The sequence below is a fragment of the Asparagus officinalis genome, chromosome 7 (genome assembly GCF_001876935.1).
Source record: "Asparagus officinalis chromosome 7, Aspof.V1, whole genome shotgun sequence".
Classification (NCBI taxonomy): domain Eukaryota; kingdom Viridiplantae; phylum Streptophyta; class Magnoliopsida; order Asparagales; family Asparagaceae; genus Asparagus; species Asparagus officinalis.
Genome location: NC_033800.1, coordinates 93,524,069 through 93,544,326, shown reverse-complemented (window position 1 = coordinate 93,544,326; position 20,258 = coordinate 93,524,069).

Here is a 20,258-nt window from a genome sequence, read left to right as displayed (position 1 = left end):
GCGCTTATGAGGAGGAGCAGATCTGGAGGAGGAGGAGGAGATGTACTCTTCAAATTTTTGCTGGTCGAATTCATACTCGACCTCTTCGAACACCCGGATCTTGATCGTCGGCTGCGGCACAACAGCTTCGGCAACGAGGCTGTTGGCTCCCACTGTGGGCGCCAGTTTGTTTACGATGAAAATTGATTGTTTTTATTCGACCTCTTCGAGCACCGGGATCTTGATCGTCGGCTGCGGCACGACAGCTTTGGCAGCGAGGCTGTTGGCTCCCACTGTGGTCGCCAGTTTGTTTACGATGAAAATTGATTGTTTTATTGTGGGATTCATTACAAACTTCAGACGTTTACAACGAATATAAAAATCAGTCTTTTTATAAGACTTTTACACAATGAAAACAAAAAAAATTACAATTCTCTTCAAACAAACGCAACGAGTGTTTATCGCCCACTGCTTGCGTGGGATCTTGGCCTGTGACGGGTAGGGTGTCTCGCTTGTGCCGAGACACCTCGGGGTGTCTCAACTCAGACTGAGACCCTTTTTTCGTACACTTGTCCGTTTCTGCCGTAATTTCTTCGTCCGAACTCGGATTTGAGTGATTCAAAGTGCATCGGAAAGCTGACGAGGAGTTCTATAAGCTCTGATGATTAGATCATTGTGGATTAAGCTAGGATAGGAGCGTCGTTTCGCCTTTTGTAAGCGACGCGGGGCTCCCGATCAGTTCATATCCTTATTATTCTAAAAATCTGTTACTTCACGTAGTCCGTCGATCCACTTTAAGGGTTCATCTATGTCAATCAAGCTTCTGTGAATCGGATAGTAATATTCATCGTCTTTTCTTACTTTACTTCTTGAGCACTCATCAACGCATTGATCTTGCTCTCCAAATCCCTCATCTTCTTATCTTCGCCTGTATCTTCCTTCGGGCGATTTCGGGGAGAAGTAACATGGTCTTCCTTCGTATTGCTATCATCCGAAGGGCCACTCCCGGTATTGTTATCGAGACTTCTTTATCTCCTGAGCACTCATCAACGCATTGATCTTGCTCTCCAAATCCCTCATCTTCTTATCTTCGCCTGTATCTTCCTTCGGGCGATTTCGGGGAGAAGTAACATGGTCTTCCTTCGTATTGCTATCATCCGAAGGGCCACTCCCGGTATTGTTATCGATGGGAGGAGTGGTCATGTTGACGTTCTCGTTCACTTCCCGTTCGTTATCACCTTGGTTAGGATTATTGCGACGGCTAGATTCTCCTTGATGAGTTGTCAGTACGGCAATTTGCTGGTCATGCATTTCTCTCATTTGCTGCATAGCCATTTCCATTTCAAATTTGAAAATTTCTTTTTGCTTGGTCAAAGCGTCCTCAAGTATCTTAGCCATCTGCTCGGCGCTAATCATGAATGACTCATATGATTGTCCCGTGCTGGATTTGGTATCATCGGAAGCCATCGCTGAGCAAGCATCTGAGCAAACATCCGACGTTTCCTCTTCTGAAGGAAGTCCCTTTTGCATTCTTTGGTAGTTCTTTTATCTGATGGTTCCTGATCACAATCGGGTCATACGTCGGGATACTGCAGCAAACTAATCCGGACTAAAGTGTCGTGTTGACTTCCCTCTCCTGGTCATGTTGACGGACACTTCTGGAAATTCATTGTCTCGGAAGACAGGTTTCCTTCTACGGAAATGCCTTGGTTTGGCCTCGGACGTTCTGGTGGAGATTCTCTCAAACACCGAAACTCTTCGTGGGGCTTTAGAACAGCAGCATTCTGATAATACCACCTTGATTATATTGGCACACGGACAGTGAGAATCCGTGTCTTGAATATTTCTCTTTCGGGACTTATTCGTACCCCCAGCCCTATAGTACAACTCGTCAGTTTGATGACTGGAGCAACCCATAGAGTGTTGGCACGACCTCCCAGGTATAACATCATCATTGGACAAATATGTTTTCCTCTGGGGATATGACGCTTTATTGGCATCCCCAAGAGTCACTCGTTCAGATTTACGCTTTTGTGAGCGTGAAACTCTAACGGGCTCTCGAACTTCAACTCGCAATCCAATGCGATCGGTAACAGGAGCCTTCCCTTTATTATTATTCTTGGGGTGATTGGTACAACCCCCAGTCTAAATTGTTGTTTGGGAACCTTTCGATGATCCCAATCGCTCTTTTACGGGTGCTTTACCTCGATCTTCAGGCAGAGGACCGAGGTGATCTCTCAAAGGAACTCTGGATTTGGTGAGATCCACGCTACCACACGGCTCCATCGGAGGTGAGGGGACAAGGGAAACGGGATCTGAAGTTGACGAAGATAGGATGGTGACTTCGTTCACTTTTGCCTTAGGCACTGGTTTTGCCTTAGGCACCCACACCTGTTTGCGCTTGTGCGACTTATCAACTGTCTCTTCTTTCTGCATCTCTTCCGCTTTCTGCAGAAGGACTCGAGCATGCGCTAGCAATGCGTGATGCTTCTTGATTCGCTCCTCAAGGGTGGAGCGGGTCCTCTTGACACGAATCCATTCGTTCATTTCTGTCTTGGAGGAGGGGTTGGTGACTCGCCGTTGTTGTTCTCGGCGCTGCCTAGATTTCAGATCCTCATTATAGAGGATCTCATCCATTGACTCCGAAGCATTGGCCAATTATCACGCAAGGCGTTGTAGGCGTATAAAACTGCTTATAGGTCCTTTAGCACAGCTCGGCACAAACCGACGAACCATCGGACGACGTATCCAAACACGAGCGTCAGTCCACAACGCCGAAGCCAAGTGACACGCAACGAAGCGGATTAACGAGGCGACGAGGTTAATGAATCGCACGCAAGCAACGGAATGCATCCATTCGCGTGCGGAATCAAGCCAACGGTTCGATGAGTCAACAAGTCATACAACTACGGAACGGGTTCGAATTCAAATCAAGCCAACGGTTCGATGAGTCAACAAGTCATACAACTACGGAACGGGTTCGAATTCAAACACCAAAGCCGATTTACTGCCAAATCGGGATCCAGAATTCAAAATCAGAGTTCAGATCAACACCAAGGTGGATTTACTGCCAAATCAGGATTCAGAATAAATCAGAGTCCAAATCAACCACAGAACCGGACAACGGACACAAAACGACGGAACCCAAATACCTATAGGGGCTCGGCCAAAACCGAGCCACCTATAGGTGGCTCGGCCAAAGCCGACTCAGATCTAAAAAAGATCCAAGCTTTGGGACTTCGAGGACTTGTTCTTCCAGATCTGGTGCTCGGCGATCGTCAACGCCAAATAAGGCAAGAGTTCGAGAGGACCGGATCTCAGATCTACGCAGGTGTACTCCGGATCAAAGCTTGGTCTTTGATCCCGAGAATTAAAGGCTACTATTTCCTTGGCGAAATAGTACCCTCGGCTATTATTTCCTTGGCGAAATAATACCCGTCATACTGCGTAGATCCGACCGGATCTAGATCTCGCGGTGGTCCACGGATAAACCCCGGCGTAGGCAAAGAACCCACAAAGTGAGCGACCGCAAAACAGGAGTTCACGATTTGTTCGACAAAAGAGAAAAGTTGTAATTTTTTATTTCCTTTTTTGATCTCGTTGTAACCGGATCTTATAAAAAGACCGTATTTTTGTAATCGAAAAAATAGTTACAAGAGTGCAATGGAATCAATGAAGAAAGACACGATTTTTCCCGCGAATAATCTGGCGACCACAGTGATAGTCGGAGCGTCGCAGCCGCGGATCTCGATCCCGGTCGTGGAGGAGGTCGAATACGAGTTCGACCAGCAGAAGTTCGAGGAGTACTTGTCGTCCTCGTCCGGATCAACCTCCCCCCGCAAGTCCAAGAAGCTCTCCTCCAGGAGAAAAACTCGTTGGTATGAAGACATGGAAAACACCAACGAAGATCTCGCCCCGCTGGATGCCAAAGTCGCATTGGGTGAGATTCCTCCAATTCCCAACCAGGTCGGATCTGCTCTGGCCAACCCTTCTGCCGCAGGGGGCGTGGTGACTCTCTCAAAGAGAGCCCGCCAAAGGCAACGTCAACGCCTTGCGAAACAATTCGCAAAGGCCATGGAGTATGTTGACGGGATCCGCTACAACGTGGATCTGAAGAACAGAGGAGGCAAACAGCCTCAACAACTGAAGAATGGCAGCTCCTCCAAGCTGCCAACGAACGAATGGATCCGGGTCAAACGGAACCGTTCGACACTTGAAGAGCGGATTCACAAACACCGCACGTTACTCGCACAGGCAAAAATTCTTGTACAGGAGGCCAAGAAATTAGAGAAAGAAAGAGTGGCCAAAAAGCCATTACCAACCCGCCAAGTATGGAGGCCGAAGCAACCTCCAACAAAAGTTCAACCACCAGCGAATCAACCCAAGTCGCCGATAATTCCAATAGCTTCTCCGGGAGATCATGCAGAATCGTCCCAAAGGAAGAAATCAGTTTTGGAGCGCCTCGGTCCAATTCCCGACGAGAGAGGCAAAGCTCCTGTTCAAGATCGTTTGGGCCCGATGAAGAAGCCCCGGACGACGCAACATGCTGGGGGTCGCCGTCACCTCCAACATGACAAAGAGACCAGGGCAGTCATGCGCACCAACTTGCGCATTAAAGTCTAGGAGCCCGCCGAGAACTCACGCCCAAAAAGGCATGTTTCGAGGCGCGTGACTCTCGAAAGTCCAAAGAAGGTAATTCACTCTCAGAAGGAAACATTATCGTCTGATGATGATTGCGTTATACCTGAGAAATCGTGCCAACACACGATAGGTGGCTCCGACTTTCAAACGGAAGAGCTGTACTATCGTGCTGGGGGTACGAGCAAAGCCAGAAAGAGAAATTCTCGAAGGCTAGAAACTAGTGCCCTTGTTCAAAGCTCATTCGGGCGGTACTGTCTGAGTGCAACTGCATCAAGGCAGTCCCCGAGAGAATTTCAGTATTCGAAAGGCTTAGTACCGAAGCGCCAAAACCAAGGCATAGGCGTTTCCGGCAAAAAAGAACGACGGTTGAAGACGGAGAATTTCCGAGGGTCACCACCAACATGACCCGCAAGGGGACATCGGCAGGGGATAATCTCGAGTCGATCCTGAAAGCATCCCGGCCTAGAACCCGTCTGCAGTCCGGAACCATCAAGCGAGCAACCTATGGCAGGGTTCGGACAAGACTCCCTTCAGAAGATGAAGAATCTGATGCCGGTTCCGCGGTTGCATCAGATAATACGGTATCCAGCGAGGGACAACCCCGCGAGGCACTTATGATAAGTGCGGAGCAAGTGGCCAAAATGCTTGAAGACGCCTTAGCTAAGCAACAGGAAACCTTCAGGTTCAAAATACAGATGGCCATGCAGAACATGAGAGAAATGCATGACCAACAAATCCAAGCATTGACGAACAGTCGTCGCAACCAGGTTAATCTGGAAGAAGAGGACACAAATGCGAATGAGACGCATAATGCCAATAATCCTCCCGTCAATGCAGGGGGTGGTAATGAGAATGCTAGCGACAACATAGGTGAAAACTTGAAGATCAAGAACCTCGAGAGCAAAATCAACACATTGATTTCCACTCAAGAGACAAAGAAAACAGGCATTCCCTGTCCCTACCCCAGAGAGTGGGAATCGATCCCATATCCGGCGAAGTTCAACCTAATTAACTTCACGCCGTTTAATGGGATGGGTTCACCCACTCAACATTTGATTTACTTCAAATCACACTTGGGGGTAATCTCCGGTAATGAGCCTCTGATGGTGCGGTCATTCGTCGGCACTCTTCGCGGAGCCGCCTTCGATTGGTATCGCCGCCTCAAGCCAGGTAGCGTGAACAGCTGGGATGATATGAAGACTATGTTCCTCACCAATTTCTTCAACGACGACACCGAGATATCTATCGGATCATTGCTCGATGAGAAGCAGAAGGACGGGGAGTTAGTCGACACCTTCGTCAAAAGGTTCCAGAACAAGGCGATGAACTGCCGAGACCCGATCACCGAGGAATTCATTCTTCAGACCTGCCATGGAAGCAATGGGGATAGCACCGTCCAAAACCTGGAAGGATTTGAAGGTCCGAGGAGAGCAAGCCGAGCGGTTCCTCAGAAGGAAGAAGGCGGAAAGAGGCCAACAGGCGACGAATGCTCCACAACAGAATTTCGTCCCATGGGGGAAATGTAAGGCACATGCTAATGCAGTTGATGCTAATCAAACTTTCCAATTGCAACCTCAGTAACAGCCGTAGCAACAAGCGCCACAACAATCTCGGGGGCAATGGCAACAACGGCCTCAGAAGCAGAAATCTTCGGAGCCGAGGTTTCCTAAAGTGTACTCCTTCAAGGATGACGAAGTTCTTGGCATCTTTAAGTACCTGTTGGAGAATAACAAAATCCAGCTGCCAGCGATCGTGGATCAAGAGGGGGCTAGCAAAGTGACGGATCCGAAGTATTGCACATACCATAGAGCGGTCCATCACCCTACCAAGTCGTGCTACCACCTCAAGGACAAGATCCAGGCGCTAATTGATGTAGGCGTCATAACCACAAAGCCGTCCAAGAGTGTCGGAGCGAACGCAGTGTCAATCAGCTTTGGATCGGTGCCTACAACATGGTTCAAACCAGAGCGCATCACCAAAGTAGGAATGAAGACAGTGAACGATGACCCACATGGACAGCGCCAAAAAGGACTTGTGCCACACACAGTCCCAAACGGCGAAATCCTCTGGGTTCATGTGGGCGACTTCCCCAAGAAGAAAGGGTAAAGGCAAGTCCTGCAATGCTACATCCGCAATCTTCGAGGAGGATGGTGATGAAGCTCCTACTTTCCCGCTCTCCGAAGAAGAACAAGAAGTCTTCGCCACTAGAAGCGGAAATGAGTATCACTACAATTATCCACCATCTAGTGAGCAGGGGGTGATTAAACAAGGACCAGCCAAAACTCTCACAGAGCTAGGGGTGATTACGGTTCCTAAACCAATTGAAGATGCTCGACGACAGCCGGCGGATAAACAAAAACCCCAGGAAATACAGAATCCGAAGCAGTCTAAATAGCATACTATCATTTTGAACAAGGATGTTATATACATATAGGTCCTGTTACAATATACAATAATTGCCTGCAGGGCACCTATATCTAACAGATGAACAATGGGCGACTTCCTCGAAAAGAAAGGGCAAAGGCAAGTCCTGCAATGCTACATCCGCAATCTTCGAGGAGGATGGCGATGAATCTCCTACTTTCCCGCTCTCCGAAGAAGAACAAGAAGCCTTCGCCACTAGAAGCGGAAATGAGTATCACTACAATTATCCACCACCTAGTGAGCAGGGGGTGAATAAACGGGGACCAGCCAAAACTCTCATGGAGATGGGGGTGATTACGAGTCCTACACCGGGCGAAGAGGCTCGATGATAGCCGGTGAATAAACCGAAAGAGAAGAATCCCCAGGAAGTTCAGAATCCGAAGCAGTCTCGTTTCAGTCGCCCGATTGGAAGAGACAAATCGGAAAGCTCGAAGACTCCACAAGTCTTCGATATAATGGCTCAACTAGCCAACATTCCAGCACTGATAACGCTGTATGAGTTGCTGCGGTTGTCCAAGGAAACCAGGGAGGCATTGTAAGAAGCTTTGGCCAATTCAGAGGTGTTTCTGACTCAAATCAAACCGGTGCCTGAAGGGCCAGAACCGCTGAGTCAAAACTGCAATATAGCGACTAAGAACCTTCCCTGCATTACTTTCACCAAAGAAGATATGCAGACGAAGAATTCGAACCACGATCGACCGCTATATTTCATCGGGTACATTGGCTCCAGCAAAGTCAACCGAATCCAAGTGGATCCGGGTTCTGCTGTGAGTATTATGCCGCTTCGCTTGATGCATTTCCTCGACAGTTAGCAAGTTGGCGTCAACAGGCACTATTATCTATGGATTCAACACTAGCGGGTCAAGACCCTTGGGTAAAATCTGGGTAAAGTGTCAAATGGGAGATTTGAAGACAGAAGTCACATGTTATGTGATCGATGCCGAAACTTCATATAACTTACTATTGGGTCGGCCTTGGATCCATAGTAACGTTATAATCCCCTCCACTCTCCATCAGTGTTTGAAATATGTCGACACTGATAATAAGGTTAGGACGGTGGTCGCGGATAAGCAACCATTCAAAGGGTATGTGAATTATTTCACTGATTCTCTCCTTTATGGTAACAAATCCGATACTGAATCATCGGCCCATGGCACGGACAGCGGAGAAGAAGCTGATACCGAAGCCGGATTTGATTACAATGGAGGTTATGTTTTAAACGACATTGTACCCTTTGTAATTAACCTTGACGATGAACAAACGTCAGAGGGAAGTTGTAACTGGCAACTTGCCAATAATGAAATAAATAATGATTTGGAGTACCCCCTGTCTCTTGATGATGTGATGAAAGAGTTGTATGATAATCATGATTTGTATATGCCGATTCGATCGTCCTATATAACAAAGGAACGCCTCCAGCATTCTTTCGGAACAACCCTGGTCGTCCCGAACAAAATAAGAGGCGCAAAAGAAGTGATTTACGGTAAAGGAAAAAGCTCCCCATTACCAGATCATTTCTTAAGCGAAGATGAGGATGATGACAAACCTGGTTGGCATCTATCTAAGTATAGTCCAGAAGCGCGCAAACTCATGGAAAAACAAGGGTATGATTTCACACTCGGAGAAGGTCTATACTTCGATCGAGGTCCTCGTGTTCCAGCCAAAGCAGCATACGTACCAAAAGGGAAACCAGACGATTATTATAAATACGGACGAGGGTTAGGGTATGAATCTTCTTCAGAAGACGAATGTTGCTGGTTAATTAATGACCAATCATCTAAGCAATACAAAGATGGAAATTCGTCAAATGCCTCGGAATGGGATTCCGATGCAAGTCTGGGGGAAGCTTTCAAAGCCCTAATGGCGAACATGGCTACAGCTGATCCGTCCACAATAGAAGACGACGATCAAATGCCAACAGGGGAAGACCCGTGGGTTCATCACCTGAACGTGCAGTATGGTGATAGGTTCGAACAGAGAGAACCCCCCACTGAAGATAAAATAGTCCAAGTTAACATGGATGACGAGGCCAACCCAAAACCCATATTCATCAGCGATAGTCTTCCCCCAAATGAGAAGGAGGAATTAGTTGCTCTCATCAGAGAATACATTAACGTCTTCACTTGGAACTATGAAGATATGCCAGGGGTCGACCCAAATGTAGCAATGCACCGCCTCGATATCAAGTCGGATGCCAAACCTGTCAAACAACAGCAAAGACGGTTTCGTCCGCAGATAATGGAAGCTATCGAGGCAGAGGTTAAGAAATTGATCGAATCAGGATTTATCCGAGAGGAACAACATTCAGACTGGCTATCCAATATCGTTTCCGTTATGAAGAAGAACGGCAAAATCAGGATTTGCATTGACTTCAGGGACCTGAATACGGCATGTCCAAAAGACGACTTTCCTCTCCTAATCACAGTATTATTATCGACAATACATGCGGTTTTGAGAGAATGTCCTTTATGGATGGTTTTTCAGGATATAACCAAATCAAAATGCACCCAGATGACGAGAAGCATACAGCGTTCAGAACGCCTCTTGGTGTCTTTTGCTACACAGTGATGCCTTTCGATCTAAAGAACGCAGGCGTCACATACCAGCGAGCAATGACCAAAATTTTCCAAGAACATCTCAGGAAAACAGTCGAATGCTACATTGATGATTTGGTTGTAAAAAGCCGCAACAAAGAAGATCACATCAAGGACTTGAAGACGATGTTCGATCTCATGAGGAGTCATCAATTGAAGATGAACCCCACTAAATCCTTCCTTGGAATGTCCAGCGGAAAATTCCTTAGATTCGTCGTCACCACTAAAGGTATACATATCGATCCTGACAAGGTGAAGGCGATACATGAGCTGCAACCCCCTAGAAATCTGAGAGAGCTCAGAGGACTGCAAGGGCGGCTAGCTTACATCCGGCGGTTCATCTCAAACCTTTCTGGGAAGTGCCAACCATTCTCTAAGCTAAACAAGAAAGGGGTGTCATTCGTCTGGGACGATGCCTGCCAAAAAGCATTCGAAGATATCAAAACGTATCTGGCGAATCCGCCTGTTCTCGTTGCACCGAAATCGGGTAAACCGTTCTTGATTTACATCAAGGCGATGAACCACTCGATAAGTGCTTTACTAGCACAAGACGACGATAACGGTCACGAACAGGCAGTTTATTACCTAAGTAGGACCTTGATAGGCGCAGAGTCTCGATATCCGATGATTGAGAAAGAATGCCTCGCATTGGCATCCCTTCGGATCGCCCTCGCAACTGAGATGACGACAGAAGAACAGCATCAAAAACGTCTTGAAGAACTCGAGAGGTTGGATGAAAAGCGCTTGGAGGCTCAACAACACATTGAGTTTTATCAAGCCAGAATATCTAGGGCTTTTAACAAGAGAGTCCGACAGAGAAGTTTCAAGGAAGGAGATCCGGTCCTCGCTGCTCGCCGACCGATAATCCTCAACTCCAAGAAGAAAGGTAAATTCGAACCCAAGTGGGAAGGGCCGTTTGTGATAGACACAGTCTACTCAAACGGCGCATATCGCCTGATTACACAAGAGGGCGCCAGGCAATTAATGCCAATAAACGGGAAGTTCCTGAAAAAGTACTATCCCTAATGCATTCAGGATAACCCATTTACCGGGAAGTTCCTTGAAGAATATTGCACTTAATATTCTAGAGGATAACCCAGAATTATTTTTCACCACCAAAATCCCTCACTGATCAATTTTAATTGACAGTGGGTCCACATAGACAAGAGGTCCATTTTCATTTCGGAGTCCCCTTTCGATAAACGAAAGAACTCCCTTCTTCTTCTCTTTGGTTAAGTCCTCTCATGGCTATAACCGAAGTTGAAGTTTCACTTCGATAAACGAAGAACTCATTTTTCAGTTTAGATAACCAATCCTATAAAAGGCAAGTTTATCTAGATTTTCCAGATTCTCAGAGTGGAGATCCCACTCCTAGTTTCTTTTGCACTAGAAATAGAATATAAAATTCTTCCTTTCCAGAATAAAGGAATAGAATATAAAATTCTTCATTCCTTGTTCTCGGGTTCGCCTTCACCCTAAAAGAAGATCGGGAAATAGAATATAAAATTCTTCCTTTCCCGCACCGATCTTTCCAAAATCTATCAATTTAGGATTCATTCTAGGAAGTTTATCCCGAATCCTAAGCAGGGATAAGTCTGCGCCTAACACGCGCTGTCGGTTTAGTATTTTTCCGTACAAAAAGACACCAGAGTTCGATTCTGGGGTATTCTATCCCGAAACCTAAGCAGGGATGAGTCTGCGCCTAACCCGCGCTGCCGGTTAGTTCTTAACCGTTAAAAAAGAACACACGTTCACATATTCAACATTGTGGCAGGTTGTTATTAATAATACCAAATTCCATGCCTTACACGCATGGGGAATTTCATCCTGAATCCTAAGAAAGGATATGCCGATGCCTAACACGCGTCGCCGGTTTAGTCTTTTTCCGTGAAAAAAAAGACACCAGAGTTCGATTCTGGGGTATTTTATCCCGAAGCCTAAATAGGGATAAGTCAGCCGTCTAATACACGTTGCCGGGTAGCCTATTCCCGTAACAATGGCGAAGTCTATGTATTCGACATCATAGCACGAAGTCTAAGGGAGTTCATTCCCTTAGCACAACGTTACATGCGGAACGGATTCCGATAATCCGCATGCTAGCCCGACTCAAACGGTAGTCGGTAAAGGCTAATCAAATCCGTTGAAGGCTGGGGGTTAGCCAAAAATCCTAAAGTCAACACCTAACACGTGTCGCCGGGTAGCCTATTCCCGTAACAATGGCGAAGTCTATGTATTCGACATCATAGCACAAAGTCTCAGAGAATTCACTCTCTTAGCACAACGTTACATGCGGAACGGATTTAGACAATCCACATGCTAGCCCGACTCAAACGGTAGTCGGTAAAGGCTTATCAAACCCGTTGAGGGCTGAGGGTTTGCCAAAAATCCTGTAAGTATTACGACCGTTGGGATCACAATCAACAGAGAAACATAACAATAAAAAGGGGAGTGTGCTAAAGAAAAGACTTTGTTTTATTAATAAAATCAGACAAAGTTGAGATACAAGAAGACGTCTCAAATCAGATCTAACAAACTGAAGGAAGCAATTTTAGCCTTAACAGTGGAAAGTTCCTCTGCGTGTTCCGCTCGAACCTTCTCCTCTTCTTCCTTCTGAAGCTTGGCATAAGCAAGAACGGCGGCAGCGTCGGCAGTTACGTCTTCTCGACGCAACGCGTGAAGAACCTCTAGCTCTCCTCTATAAACATTTTGAACTCTGGTGCTCTCGAGCTCAAAATCTTTTAGAGTCCTCTCCCCTTGGATGGTCCTAATCCCTGTCCTATCAGCAATGCTGTTATAAGCATCTATCTTAGTCCGCAGACGACGTTGCCGTTCGTACAGATTCGCAACGATGATTTCTTGATCTGATATGCGTCTCGCTCGGGCCTTACGCTCGTGCATCCTCTGAATCTGAGCATCGATCATGAGCGGTGTGACCTCATCATGTGAGTCGAAGTGTACTAGCTCTTCCAAACGATACATGAGTTCCTCTAAGCAAGTCAACCTTAACTCACATCGTCCAGCTAGCCAGAGGCCACCTACACGCTGAATGTCTTTAAGACTATCTGTTATGAAAGGGAGCAAATCATAAAATCTTCTCCGTCCAGAAATAATGATGGTGGCCGTTTGTTGCATAACCTTCTCTACTTTTTGGAGGATGCCCTGCACGGATTCGGAGACCGGGAGGACAGATTCTTGGTCAGACATAATTGCAGCAATGGGATCCTCTTCCCCTTCATCGTCAGATATTAGGATGATTTCGGGTCTCACCATCCTCCTATCATCCCCACGACGTCCGTTCACCGCATGAGATGAAAATGCTCCGGAAGGATACTCAGCTGAAAACAAGCAATTAAACGTTTGTTAATTTCAGTTATAAAAGGAAGTTGAACTCATCCTACGAACGGGTAAGATAGAGTCACTGCCTTATAAAGGGTGAGACGATTTGGCCACATTATGCACTTATAAGGTAGGATATATCAAAAAAACACATCCCTGCTTTATAAAGCACAATGCAGCGTCAAAACGCCCCCTTTATTTTGAGATATGGTTTTGACCAAACAAAACATATCTTTAAAGCGTCGATCCTCACCAAGGAGAATCAAGGCTCTTCCCGATTGCCTCACCAAGAAGGACAACGTGGGGGTAAAAAGGACTAATTTGCAAATTTCCAAGAAAAAATGGACTAATTTGTAAATTTCTAAAAAATAGCTCACCAGCATATGAGGGAGGCACGTCATCAGTCGACGCAACAGGAGAGCGACCTCTCGGGACACGCGACATGATGATCTGCGAAATAAATTAGGGATCAGATCCAGAAAAGAAGGGACACGCGACATGATGATCTGCGAAATAAATTAGGGATCAGATCCAGAAAAGAAGTTTCTTTTTTATTGCAATTAAATCCCTCAGAGCTCCAAATTAAAGTTTCTTTTTTATTGCAATTAAATCCCTCAGAGCTCCAAATTTTACCCCCTGAAAGAGGAGCTCGAGACGCCAAATCATAAACCCTAATCCTCACATGCGACCCCACAAATTCATAAATTAAATTAAGCATGAAATATGCTAAAATTGTGGAGGATTTACCTGAGGGAAAGCTCGAAGACCCGACAAAAATCAAATATTGAAAGAGGCTCAGTCCACGTGCTCGAGGGGCCTGAGAGGAATTTTTATATGGAGATTTTTGAGGGATTTCTCAATCAAAGATCAAAAGGAAGTATAGATCTAAGACAATTGTGAAGATTTGAGGGAGAAAGGATGCTCGAGGGAAGAGAAAAGCAAAAAAGAGGTCAAGGGGGGGGACCAGACCAGACCAGGATGAACCAGTCTGAACCAGTCTTGAACCAGTCCTGAACCAGCCTTGAACCAGGTTGAGCCAGTCTTGAACCAGGTTGAACCAGTTTGAACCAGATTTGAACCAGAATTCAAATTAGAGCTGAATCGAGCATCGAAACAACTTCAAATCGACCGAGGGTTCAATTCTTGGTTTATTCTTGCCTCTCCCGCATATTCGGAAGGATCAGAAGATTTTTTGAGCCGAATTACTGCCTTTTTTGGCTCATTATCAAGCCGGTTCAGCTCATTATCAGGCCGGTTCAGCTCATTCGGGCACAAACTCCAATAAGGTATATGAGTATAAACTATTCCCTATTTTTGGTTGAGAGATTCCTGGAGAATGTTTTTCCAAAATATTCTTAAGGATAACTCAACAACACCACGCCGGACAACGCGTCGCAAATGAGAACTCAACGCCAACAATCGATGGTCAGCTCTATGTTGAAGCAACAAACACGGGCTAAAGATCAGGAAATTAGGAACCGACTTCAAATTCGAAATTTCGACAACGGTCAGACAATAAATGCAGCACCGGAAACCTTACAGACATTCGACAAAGCACCGAATAACCTGAAGGATTGAAGGAATCAAGAATAGAAGCCATTCCAAAGTCCTGTCATACCAATTGAAGGTTGAGGCGATCATATCCAAAGCATTCCAGACTCTTCTATAAAAGAACGAGACCGAAATACTTTGGAGGGGGTATCTGTAGGCGTATAAAACTGCTTATAGGTCCTTTAGCACAGCTCGGCACAAACCGACGAACCATCGGACGACGTATCCAAACACGAGCGTCAGTCCACAACGCCGAAGCCAAGTGACACGCAACGAAGCGGATTAACGAGGCGATGAGGTTAACGAATCGCACGCAAGCAACAGAATGCATCCATTCGCATGCGGAATCAAGCCAAGAGTTCGAAGAGTCAACGAGTCATCCAACAAAGGGCAGACTCGGACGAATCACGATCGAATCAAGATCAGTTTCGGACTCGAACTCAGAAGCGGATTTACTGGTGCTCACCGGCCACCTCCAAGTGGCCAGCGTGCTCACCGGCCACCTCTAAGTGGCCCGTACACTCACCGGCCAGATCTGTGCCCGGGCACAGTTTAGAGTGCCTATAAATAGGCCCCCCTTGGTTCATTTTGAAAGGTTGGATTTTTTGGAGGCGAAGCTCTGCTGGATTGAAGACTCAGATCTAAAAAAGATCCAAGCTTTGGGACTTCGAGGACTTGTTCTTCCAGATCTGGTGCTCGGCGATCGTCAACGCCAAATAAGGCAAGAGTTCGAGAGGACCGGATCTCAGATCTACGCAGGTGTACTCCGGATCAAAGCTTGGTCTTTGATCCCGAGAATTAAAGGCTACTATTTCCTTAGCGAAATAGTACCCTCGGCTATTATTTCCTTGGCGAAATAATACCCGTCATACTGCGTAGATCCGACCGGATCTAGATCTCGCGGTGGTCCACGGATAAACCCCGGCGCAGGCAAAGAACCCACAAAGCGAGCGACCGCAAAACAGGAGCTCGCGATTTGTTCGATAAAAGAGAAAAGTTGTAATTTTTTATTTTCTTTTTTGATCTCGTTGTAACCGGATCTTATAAAAAGACCAGATTTTTGTAATCGAAAAAACAGTTACAAGAGTGCAATGGAATCAATGAAGAAAGACACGATTTTTCCCGCGAACAGGCGTTGACGCCGTCTTTGGCGCGCCCTCTTCGATAAAGTTGGAGCGCCTTCATCAATTATCTTCATGGCGGAGGAGAAGTCCGGATCTATCGCTTGTTGGTGTGATGCCCCAAGTACAACATTATCGTTTGATGGACACATCTTCTTTTGGCTATTAAGAACCTTGTTAACATACTCAGGATGATTCATTATCACCTTTGAATGATCCAAGGTTGCATCAGGAGTCACACATTTAGAACCACCCCATTGCGAGTGTGAGGTCTTAACAAGCTCCTGGGCTTTGATACGAACCCCCAGGCGATCGATGTTATAAGTCTTCTTGTGCACGGTGCATGAACATGTACAACGAGGTGCCCTAGTTTGTTTAGAGGCGGCAGGACACCTTTGAGTGGCCTTTGGCTTGACAGGAGTGTTTGTACGACCCTCAGCCTAAGGAATTACTCGGGTTTTATTCACCGGAGCTTTGTCTTAATTTTTGTGTAGAGGATCCAGACGATCCTTCATCAGAATCTTAAATTTGGATAGATCCACACCGCCGTAGGCTTCGCCAGAGGTGTGGGAGCAAGAGGAGCGGGATCAGAGGCGTTTAGAGTTGATTTCGACACTGTTTCGTCCTTCGGCACCCAGACTTGTTTGGATTTCAGTGGTTTTTTGGCCATCTCTTCCTTCTGCATGCCTTGAGCTTTTCGCACAAAGGCACGCCCACGTGTGGCACGTGTGCGTCGCTTTTAGATGAGCTTCTTCAAGGTTGAATGAGTTCTTTTGATAAGAACCCATTCTCCCGTCGATGGTTTGGAGGAAGTAACAGTAGATTGCCGTTGAGGCGACTGGATTAAATGACGCTTCCTAGATTCCAAGTCTGCATAGTAGAGAACTCCATCTACTTATTTTATACCTTGACAATTTAACGAGCTTGGCATTGGCGTCACCTTTAACGAGCCCTCTTCGTCAGAGTTGGCGTATCTTGATTGAACAACTCCTTGACCGAGGAGGAGTTATGGCGAGCAGAGTCATTTGAAGCCTTCATCGAAAAATACACCTCCTTCAAAGATGGGATCTTTCTGCACTTGCACGGAGAGTAGGATTTTGATGAAGACGAGAAGAAATATTCCTCAAACATAGCTTCGTCAAACTCGTACTCGACCTCTGAATCAATCGGGATCTTGATCTTCGGTTGCGGCACGACAACCTTGGCGATGAGGCTGTTAGCTCCCACTGTGATCATCAGCTTGTTTGGGGAGAAAATTATTTTTATTGCAGAATTCATTACAACTTTGGGCGTTATAATAAATTCAGAAAAAATAGTCTTTTTATAAGACTTTCGATACAATGAAAAGTAAAGTACAACTCTCTTTCAAACAATACACAACATGTGTTTATCACCTATTGCTTTTTTGTAGGATCTTTGCCTGTAACGGTGATGTTGATATCCATGGACTACCAAATGATCAGACCAATTCGGAGCTTCGTTGATTCGCGAAGCAATCAAGAAACCGAAGCGATTATCTCAGCAACAGCGAGATAACCACTCTTCTCGAGATCGCAGCTTGGTACGATCTCAAGGGAAGGAACCAGGAACTGTAGATCTGACGAACTCTTCTTCTTTATACCCAAGAACTCGATTTGATCTCCTCATCCTCTCTGAAATTCGTGGCTCCCTCAGTCTCCAATTCAGCAGGGCTTCGCCCAGGCTCGAGAATTCCAGATCTGTGCAAATGAAGGTCCTAGGGTTATATTTATAGGCTTCGGGAGCTCTGTTTTTCGGATAAGAACGGCTGATTCACGCTTATTCTCATTTATAACCACTTTATCACGTTCTTGGATGATATTTAGATCAGTTGAAACAAACCCGGGTGAAAATAGCTTCGAAAACCACAAAAATAGCTTAAAACGACATTTTTGGCTGATACTCTTGTAGTGTCTCAGCCGTGGCTGATACTCTTGTAGTGTCTCTATCAAGGCTAAGGACGAGACACTTGCAGTGTCTCTATCAAGGCTTGTGCACCATTTTGCGCGTCCCATCCGTTTCCGTCATATCTTTGTCGTCCAAACTCAAAATTGCCCGATTTAAAGTGCAAAGGAAAGCCGACAAGAAGATCTACAAGCTCCCATGGTTGAATCACATGTGGAGTAAATAGGACATGAGGGGCACTTCGTCTTTCGTAAGCGAAGTGTTGCTCCCGATCAGTTCGTATCTTCGTTATTCTACAGTTTCGTTGTTTCACATGGTTCGTCGACTTACTTCATGCGTTTATCGACATCAATTAAGCTTTTGTGACCCGGATAGTGATGTTCATCGTCTTCTCTCTGTCTCAAGCCGCATGCGGGAATCCATGGGTAATTCTTGACGCCTATAATTGTAACGAACCAATTGGTGATTAATGTGGATTGCTTATCAGTATAATACTTTTGGTAGAACAATATAAGTTGTCAAGACTTTTGTAACACATTGTAGAAGATTTTTGTAATCTCTAAGATTGTAAGTCTAATCATAATGCACTTGTTTAACTGAAGTTGTCCATTTGTGTTGCATTAACTTTTAGCTTACACGGTTAGTTTTTGGGCTTACCTGTTAACTTTCACAAAAATCTGTTAACTTTGCACATTACTTGTTAATTATATGTGATATTAACAACATAAGAGTCTGGTGATGAGGAAAACCTTCAATGCATGATGCATTTGGGCTGCTATGAATTTGCGAGATGCCCGTGATCGTCCTGACAAGTTATTATGTTGTCCACAACTGTGTTCACTCATAAACTTCTTAATTTCAAATCTTTTTTATTTTTAACAGGAGAGGCAAACAACATCCAAGGGCGTTCATATATTTTCTTATATTGACAATAAACTCGGATACCTTTGGGTCAATTCTTTGCAAATCCATAATTAAATTTTTTTCATCATAGGTTAGTATTACAAAGCTAGTCTCAATTCATTTATATTTTGAAATGGTTGACCCCATTCAGTTAATATTGTGTGCCACCATTGAGGAATGATGGAAGTATTGTAGAAAACATCTCATTTCATTACATTCTCACCAGACGAGTAATTTTTTGGGATCCTCTCTGAATTAATAAACCAGTAAGATTTTAAAGTCAACTATAATATTATCTTCTGATATTTTAAATTAACAGCTTCATGTGTAAGTTAACAGTGCGAGCGTTAACAAACTAAGAGGAAAGTTTACATGTTTGGGTGAAAGTTAACATAAAGTAGTAAAAGCTAACATTCAGTAGGAAAAGGTAACAGACTAAGAGGAAAGCTAACACATTCAGTTAAAAAGTTAACATATAACTATGATAGTCAACAAAAAACGCTAAAAGTTAACATGTTCTGGTGAAAGTTAATAGATAGTTATGATACTTAGCACATGACAAGAGGAGTTAACAAGTAACCATTAAAATTAACATTTATGATTCGTCTGTGCTATGAAACCTGAAATCACAAAACTTATATCACACAAATCCTAATTTAAAAAAGAGTTTATTGATTACTTACATTTTAGTTAGAACTTTCTGATTTTTTCCAAAAATAGAACCCTCTATATTAACAACAACTTGCATATGAATCTCTATACAACCACTATTTCGATTATGCTCCACTACGCACTTTAAATCATCTTCATTATCAACTAAAAATTCAGATTCGTGTGCTTCTCAGATTTATATATCAATGATAAATCATCATGGGGTATATTCAGTCTTTCGAACACATCAAATTTTAGTTTAAAAAAGCTTTTTATAGAGCTTAGCATTGAGAACATAGCCTTCTCGCCTAACGCTACCATGCAAGTCAAGTCACAAAAGTAAGAGTCTTGATGGAAAAAATCTGGTCCGCTTCATGCACAACAGGGCCACCATTCCCTCGTTATTGTCATCATCCTCAGATGAGGTGGACATCAGAGAAGGAGAACCGACGACGGAGGATAACGATGTAGAGGAGGAGGCGGATGATTCTCAAAGAGCCTCCTTTGTCGTCGGAGTCGAGGGACGTCGATGATGAACAACTTTGAAGTGGGTGTCGTCTCCTTTACTCTTCTCCAAATTCGTTTTCGTCCATTTTCTACTTTTTAAACAAACTTTTGAGGGATCTTGCGGAGGGTTGAGTTCAAATCTATGGCTTTTTGGGTTCTCTTGAGTTTACAAGAGTCTGGGCGAGTGAAGAGAGAGGGGAGAGAGCGCGTGCGTCAGTTTTTGGGTGAAGGGTTAAGGGGTATAGTTTTTGGGGGAAGGTAGGGTTAGGGGAGAGGAGGGGAGAAGAAAAGGAGAAAGGAACAGCTAGGAGAGAGGAGGAGGAGAAAGACACAGAGAAGAAGAAGGAACAGCTAGGAGAGAGGAGGAGGAGAAAGACACAGAGAAGAAGAAGAAGAAGAAGAAGAAGAAGAAGAAGAAGAAGAAGAAGAAAAAGGGAAGGGGTATATTTGAAACTTTTTGGGGTTATTTTTGGGAGAGAATGAAAAAGGGCTAGATCACAATTTCTTGGATCTTTTGGGGTTAAAACACATGAAAAAAACTTTAAGGGGCTGGGCAACAAGAGCTTTCTTTTTTTGGGGCCTTGACACATTTTTTTTCAAAAATCTTCAAAAAGGGCAAAATGATCAG